This window comes from Rattus norvegicus, chromosome 4 (genome assembly GCF_036323735.1).
Source record: "Rattus norvegicus strain BN/NHsdMcwi chromosome 4, GRCr8, whole genome shotgun sequence".
Classification (NCBI taxonomy): domain Eukaryota; kingdom Metazoa; phylum Chordata; class Mammalia; order Rodentia; family Muridae; genus Rattus; species Rattus norvegicus.
The window spans coordinates 100,352,902-100,361,627 of record NC_086022.1 but is presented as its reverse complement, the minus strand read 5'-3'; positions in this window follow the sequence as shown (position 1 = coordinate 100,361,627).

The following is an 8,726-nucleotide window of genomic DNA, read 5'->3' as shown; positions in this document are numbered from 1 at the left end:
AAACCACATTTACTAAAAGTAATACAACAGAAATTTGGAAGTCTCGAACACATGGGCACTGGAGAAAATTTCCTGAACAGAGCATTAATGGTTTATGCTCTAAGATCAACAGTAAACAAATGGGACCTCATAAAATTGCAAAGTTTCTGTAAGGCAAAAGACACTGTCATTAAGACAAAACACCATGCAACAGATTTGGAAAGATCTTTACCAATCCTACATCTGATAGAAGATGAATATCCAATATATACAATGAGTCAGCCATTATCTGCTAGAACTATGATAATCTAACTCTTAAAAGTTTAAAGAATGTCCTAGGAATGTACCTTATCCACTGAATGAAAAATAAAGTGAAGTTTCCCTAAATCCATCGAACAATATATATGCTAATGTTGAAGCATACAACATAATAGGTTCTTTAACTACTATTATCTGTCCAAATATAATAATTTAAGATGTAAGCTATTAATTGAGGCATTGAACACAATATATGTGCTAATGTTGAATCTCTTAGGCTCTTGTGGTTCATCATTGTTCAGTTTTGCGATCAAGCAAATTCATGTAAAAAACCGCCTGTCAATTCAGCTAAGACTTTGTATGGGGATTAAACCAGGAGAACGTCACTTTTTAGTGCCAGCAGATGCAATGATCAGTTTCTACCCCTTTTACCTACTGAGCATGGATGCTCCTTGTCATCTTGGGTTCTTGACTACTTCAGAGGTGGAGCAAAGAACCTTAAGACTTGTCAAGTTATTATTGTTAATATTATTACACAGCACATTTACTAACCTGTTCATAGTGCTCTCCGTTGGAACAAAAAGCTCTTTTTCACGTAATGTGTCAGGGGGTCTTTGCCTCAGCAACTCTTTCTACTAAACTATGGTTCTCCCTTCAATGTGTGAAGTCCATGGTCTTGCAGAATTTGAAATTGTGAAAGAGTGAGTTTCACACTATCTTTAAATAGAAGAGCATGACTGAAGACTCCTGTAAAAAAGATCCATGGCCAGGAGGTGGCAAACTTTTCTGCAGCCTGCTCAACCTTGTACAGGACTTTATGCATCACTGAAAGAATTTTTAATATGAATGGTTGTTCAGTATTTGACAAGTAGAAGTTTCAGTGAAGCAGATGAGGGTGTGGCTTTTGAGTTCTTCTGAACAGTTAACTGCCTCTTCACATTGGATTGATTTAGCTTGACCCTATAAATCTATTCATTTGCCAGGTTCCAGGTTTATTACTCAGACTCTTTTTTTTCATATGTATTTAGTTTTATTTTTTTAATTATTAACTTGAATATTTCTTATACACATTTCGAGTGTTATTCCCTTTCCTGGGAATAACACTTCTTTGATTCATCCACCTTGTCTAATTGGATGGCTGTATATGTATGGCCCACATGTGGGGCAGGCTCTGAATGGGTGTTCCTTCTGTGTCTGTTTTAATCTTTGCCTCTCTATTCCCTGCCACAGGTATTCTTGTTCCCCTTTTAAAGAAGGAGTGAAGCATTCACATTTTGATCATCCGTCTTGAGTTTCATTTGTTCTAGGCATCTTGGGTAATTCAAGCATTTGGGCTAATAGCCACTTATCAATGAGTGCATACCATCTGTGTTTTTTTGTGACTGGGTTACCTCACTCAGGATGATATTTTCCAGTTCCAACCATTTGCCTACGAATTTCATAAAGTCATTGTTTTTGATAGCTGAGTAATATTCCATTGTGTAGATGTAACCACAATTTCTGTATTCATTCCTCTCTTGAAGGGCATCTGGGTTCTTTCCAGCTTCTGGCTATTATAAATAAGGCTTCGATGAACTTAGTGGAGCACGTGTCTTTTTCATATGTTGGGGCATCTTGTGGGTGTATGCCCAAGAGAGGTATAGGTGTATCGTCAGGCAGTTCAATGTCCAATATTCTGAGGAACCTCCAGACTGATTTCCAGAATGTTTTTACCAATCTGCAATCCCACCAACAATGGAGGAGTGTTCCTCTTTCTCCGCATCCTCGCCAGCATCTGCTGTCACCTGAGTTTTTGATCTTAGCCATTCTCACTGGTGTGAGGTGAAATCTCAGGGTTGTTTTGATTTGCATTTCCCTTATGACTAAAGATGTTGAATATTTCTTTAGGTGTTTCTCAGCCATTCGGCATTCCTCAGCTGTGAATTGTTTGTTTAGCTCTGAACCCCATTTTTTAATAAGGTTATTTGTCTCCCTGCAGTCTAAATTCTTGAGTTCTTTGTATATTTTGGATATAAGGCCTCTATCTGTTGTAGGATTGGTAAAGATCTTTTCCCAATCTGTTGGTTGCTGTTTTGTCCTAATCACAGTGTCCTTTGCCTTACAAAAGCTTTGTAGTTTTATGAGACCCCATTTGTCAATTCTTGATCTTAGAGCACATGCCATTCCTTTTTTTGTTCAGGAAATTTTTTCCAGTGCCCATGTGTTCCAGATGCTTCCCTAGTTTTTCTTCTATTAGTTTGAGTGTATCTGGTTTGATGTGGAGGTCCTTGATCCACTTGGACTTAATCTTTGTATAGGGTGATAAGCATGGATCGATCTGCATTCTTCTACATGTTGACCTCCAGTTGAACCAGCACCATTTGCTGAAAAAATGCCATCTTTTTTCCATTTGATGGTTTTGGCTCCTTTGTCAAAAATCAAGTGCCCATAGGTGTGTGGGTTCATTTCTGGGCGTTCAATTCTGTTCCATTGGTCTATCTGTCTGACTCTGTACCAATACCATGCAGTTTTTATCACTATTGCTCTGTAATACTGCCCGAGTTCAGGGATAGTGGTTCCCCCTGAAGTCCTTTTATTGTTGAGGATAGCTTTAGCTATCCTGGGTTTTTTGTTATTTCAGATGAATTTGCAAATTGTTCTGTCTAACTCTTTGAATAACTGGATTGGTATTTTGATGGGGATTGCATTGAATCTGTAGATCGCTCTTGGTAAAATGGACATTTTTACTATATTAATCCTGCCAATACATGAGCATGGGAGATCTTTCCATCTTCTGAGGTCTTCCTCAATTTCTTTCTTCAGAGTCTTGAAGTTCTTATTGTACAAATCTTTTACTTGCTTGGTTAAAGTCACACCGAGGTACTTCATATTATTTGGGTCTATTATGAAGGGTGTCGTTTCCCTAATTTCATTCTCGGCTTGTTTCTCTTTTGTGTAGAGGAAGGCTACTTATTTATTTGAGTTAATTTTATACCCAGCCACTTTGCTGAAGTTGTTTATCAGCTTTAGTAGTTCTCTGGTGGAACTTTTGGGATCACTTAAATAAACTATCATATCATCTGCAAATAGTGATATTTTGACTTCTTCTTTTCCCGATCTGTACCCCTTAACCTCCTTCTGTTGTCTGATTGCTCTGGCTAGAACTTCAAGAATTATATTGAATAAATAGGGAGAGAGTGGGCAGCCTTGTCTAGTCCCTGATTTTAGTTGGATTGCTTCAAGTTTCTCTCCATTTAGTTTAATTTTAGCAACTGGTTTGCTGTATATGGCTTTTACTATGTTTAGGTATGGGCCTTGAATTCCTATTCTTTCCAGGACTTTTATCATGAAGGGGTGTTGAATTTTGTCAAATGCTTTCTCAGCATCTAATGAAATGATCATGTGGTTTTGTTCTTTCAGTTTGTTTATATAGTGGATCACATTGATGGTTTTCCGTATATTAAACCATCCCTGCATGACTGGGATGAAGCCTACTTGATCATGGTGGATGATTGTTTTGATGTGCTCTTGGATTCTGTTTGCCAGAATTTTATTGAGTATTTTTGCGTCGATTTTCATAAGGGAAATTGGTCTGAAGTACTCTTTCTTTGTTGGGTCTTTGTGTGGTTTAGGTATAAGAGTAATTGTGGCTTCCTAGAAGGAATTCAGTAGTGCTCCATCTGTTTCAATTTTGTGGAATAGTTTGGATAATATTGGTACGAGGTCTTCTATGAAGGTCTGATAGAATTCTGAACTAAACCCGTCTGGACATGGGCTCTTTTTGGTTGGGAGACCTTTAATGACTGCTTCTATTTCCTTTGGAATTATGGGGTTGTTTAACTGGTTTATCTGTTCCTGATTTAACTTCGTTACCTGGTATCTGTCTAGGAAATTTTCCATTTCCTGCAGATTTTCAAGTTTTGTTGAATATAGGCTTTTATAGTAAGTTCTGATGATTTTTTTAATTTCCTCTGAATCTGTAGTTATGTCTCCCTTTTCATTTCTGATTATTAATTGGACACACTCTCTGTGTCCTCTTGTTAGTCTGCCTAAGGGTTTATCTATCTTGTTGATTTTCTCAAACAGCCAACTTTTGGTTCTGTTGATACTTTCTATGGTCCTTTTTTTTTTTCTACTTGGTTGATTTCAGCTCTGTGTTTGCTTATTTCCTGCCTTCTACTCCTCCTGGGTGTATTTGCTTCTTTTTGTTCTAGAGCTTTTAAGTGTGCTGTCAAGCTGGTGACATATGCTCTTTCTTGTTTCCTTCTGCAGGCACTTAGCACTATGAGTGTTCCTTTAGCACAGCTTATATTGTGTCCCTTAAGTTTGGGTATGTTGTACCTTCATTTTCATTAAATTCTAAAAAGTCTTTAATTTCTTTCTTTATTTCTTCCTTGACCAGGTTATCATTGAGTAGAGCATTGTTCAATTTCCACGTATACGTGGGTATTCATCCCTTATTGTTATTGAAGACCAGTTTTAGGCCGTTGTGGTCCGATAGCACGCATGGGATTATTTCTATCTTTCTGTACCTGTTGAGGCCCATTTTTTGACCTATTATAGGTTCAATTTTGGGGAAAGTACCATGAGGAGTGGAGAAGAAGGTATATCCTTTTGCTTTAGGATAGAATGTTCTATAAATATCTGTTATGTCCATTTGGCTCATGACTTCTCTTAGTCTGTCTACATCTATGCTTAATTTCTGTTTCCATGATCTGTCCATTGATGAGAGTGGGGTGTTGAAATCTCCTACTATTATTGTGTGAGGTGCTATGTGTGTTTTGAGCTTTAGTAAGGTTTCATTTACGTATGTAGGTGCTCTTGTATTTGGGCATAGATATTTAGGTTTGAGAGTTCATCTTGGTTGATTTTTCCTTTGATGAATATGATGTGTCCTTCCTTTTCTTTTTTGATGAATTTTAGCTGAAAAGTCTGGTGTGATACTGATAGGTCTGCCTTTATATGTTACTTGACCTTTTTCCCTTAATGCTTTTAATATTCTTTTTTTATTTTTTGCGTTTGCTGTTTTGACTATTATGTGACGGGAGGTGTTTCTTTTCTGGTCCAATCTATTTGGAGTTCTGTAGGCTTCTTGTATGCCTATGGGTATCTCTTTTTTTTTTTAGGTTACGGAAGTTTTCTTCTATGATTTTGTTGAAGATATTTACTGGTCCTTTGAGCTGGGAGTCTTCCCTCTCCTCTATACCTATTATCCTTAGGTTTGATCTTCTCATTGAGTTTTGGAATTCCTGTATGTTTTGTACCAGTAGCTTTTTCTGCTTTACATTATCTTTGACACTTAAGTCACTGATTTGTATGGAATCTTCTGCTCCTGAGATTCTCTCATCCATCTCTTGTATTCTGTTGGTGAAGCTTGTATCTACGGCTCCTTGTCTGTTCTTTTGGTTTTCTATATCCAGGGTTGTTTCCATGTGTTCTTTCTTGATTGCTTCTATTTCCATTTTTAATTCCTTCAACTGTTTGATTGTGTTTTCGTGTTATTCCTTCAGGGATTTTTGTGACTCCTCTCTATGGGCTTCTACTTGTTTATTAATGTTTTCCTGTGTTTCTTTAAGGGAGTTCTTCACGTCTTTCTTGAAGTCCTCCAGCATCATGATCAAATATGATATTGAAACTGGATCTTGCTTTTCTGGTGTGTTTGGATATTCCGTGTTTGCTTTGGTGGGAGAATTGGGCTCCGATGATGCCATGTAGTCTTGGTTTCTGTTGCCTGGGTTCCTGTGCTTGCCTCTCCCCATCAGATTATCTCTAGTGTTACTTTGTTCTGCTATTTCTGACAGTGGCTATACTGTCCTATAAGCCTGTGTGTCAGGAGTGCTGTAGACCTGTTTTCCTGTTTTCTTTCAGCCAGTTATGGGGACAGAGTGTTCTGCTTTCTGGCGTGTAGTTTTTCCTATCTACAGGTCTTCAGCTGTTCCTGTGGGCCTGTGTCTGGAGTTTACCAGGCAGGTCACTTGGAGTAGAAAATTTGGTCTTACCTGTGGTTCCGAGGCTCAAGTTTGCTCGTGGGGTGTTGCTTATGAGCTCTCCGCGGCAGCAGCAACCAGGAAGATCTGCGCCGTCCTTTCTGGGTGCTTCAGTCCACCAGGGTTCCAGATGGCGTTTGGTGTTTTCCTCTGGTTTCAGAGATGTGTGCAGAGTGTAGTCTCTTCTGGTTTCCCAGGCGTGTGTGCCTCTCTGAAGGTTTAGCTCTCTGTCCCAAGGGATTTGGGTGCAGAGAACTGTTTATCTGGTAGTCCTCTTCAGGTTCTGGCGGTGTCTCAGAAGCAGTGGTCCTGCTGCTCTTGGGCCCTCCTCTACGGGAACCCAGAGGCCGTATACAGTTTCCTCTTGGGCCAGGGATGTGGGCAGGGGTGGGCAGTGTTAGTGGTCTCTTCTGCTCTGCAGCCTCAGGAGTGCCCACCTGACCAGGCGATGAGGTCTCTCTCCCAAGGGGTTTGGGAGCAGAGAGCTGCTGCGGGCCGGGATCCGCGGGATTGGGACTCCCAGTAAACACTGGAAGTGCCCGGTCCTAGAAGAATTTTGCCTCTGTGTGTCCTGAGTTCACCAGGCAGGTCTCTTGCAGCAGAAAAGTTGGTCTTACCTATAGTCCCGAGGCTCAAGTTTGCATATGGGGTGCTGCCTACGAGCTCTCCACGGCAGCAGCAACCAGGAAGATCTGTGCCGCCCTTTCTGGGTGCTTCCGTGCACCAGGGTTCCAGATGGCGTCTGGCGTTTTCCTCTGATGTCAGAGATGTGTGCAAAGTGCAGTCTCTTTTGGTTTCCCAGGCATGTCTGCCTCTCTGAAGGTTTAGCTCTCCCTCCCACGGGATTTGGGTGCAGAGAACTGTTTATCTGGTAGTTCCCTTCAGGTTCTGGTGGTGTCTCAGACGCAGCGGTCCTGCTGCTCCTGGACCCTCCTCTACTATTACTCAGACTCTTAACTTCCTGCTTTTCTGCATTATCCTGGAATGTTTCTCTGTTCAAAATGTCTAAACTTCCTCTGGTGGGTATCATCAGTCTTTCTGTACTTTCACTGTGGAACTAAAGATATATTCTTTTCATTTTACATTCTTCACTTGCCAAACACTGTCTTGCATTCTATTTCTTCCCATATCGGCAATGGGTGGAGGATCAACCCATGGCACTATTCACCTCTTCCTTCATCCTCTCCTGCATATTATACCAACGTCCCTTCATTCTAATGTTAAAAAACAATTTTGGTGAAAGAACAACCTGTTTTCTAACCAGTAATAATCAATAATCAATAGTGATCTTATCACACTACACTCTGCCCTGTCTCTTTCCTCTGGTATTCTACCCTGGTTGGCTCTAATTTATTTTCTGTTTATGTGTATGTGTGTCCTGGATGCATGTATGCTGGTGAGACAAGTACATATCTGTTGCTACTGGTAGTTAGAAATGGCCATCAAATATTGTAGATCTAGAATTATCAATGTTTTTAGCCATACTAGGGCACTAGAAAACAAAAATAGATCCTCTCTAAAGCAACAAGTGTCTTTATTCAGTGAACCATATCTTTGACAAAAAAGTTTTTCTGTTCAACAAATTTATACAGTTTATTCTTTACATTCTATACAGATGTACTTAATTTTACATATGTTAATCAAAAGGAATCTGTGTGTACCACATACCTAATGATAGTATAAATATATCCAGTGCTACAGATTCTTCTTATCGAGTCTTGCTTCTTTTAAATCTATACTAGAAGCTCAGTTACTGAGAGCTGCAGGAAAAAAAAGGATCAAGGATCTTCACCTTCATATCAGAGAAATAACAAATTCTACAAGTCCTACTGAGGATTACAAGCAAAAGCTTCCATATGTGCACATCAGTGTTTTGTTTGCCTGGAGCCACATGCTCTACCTGGCTTCACTGAAGGTACTTGTATGACCCAGCTTCCTTGATTATATAGAAATAAAGATATGGCTTACAGTGAAGAAAGGACACTCTGGGGATTAGTCTAGCCTCTACGTGAACATAGGTCTGTCACTGATCTTTTTTTATATTTTCAGGGAGCTGTTTCCTCTCTTCTGTGTGTTTAATGGGCATGATAGACGACATGGGGCTTTCATTAAACATTCAATCTTCAAGCCACTCAGTCTTCCCTGTATCATCTGCTTTATGGTCATGGAGTCTGAAGCAAATTGTAGTCTATAGAACCCAAAGGGCAAGATAAATTGCTGTAAGGAGTACTGTTATTTTATCTTTTCACATTTGAAAGTTTGGAAATAACTGTATACTATGCTTAGGACTGAAATACAATATTTTGGTATATGAATTTATATGTGTGTGTATTGATGTAACAACTACTGTATAACCCTTCCATAAGCATTCAATGTCTGTTACTCCTTTGAGACATTAGAGATCAGCAGTCACTGGAAAAAAATTAGTTTCACTGACTAACTTCGAAAACATGGAGAGGGTGTTAGGGTATATATCTCTAATCAGAAATTCTACCAAGTTTTTGTCTTTAAAACTATCTCTAA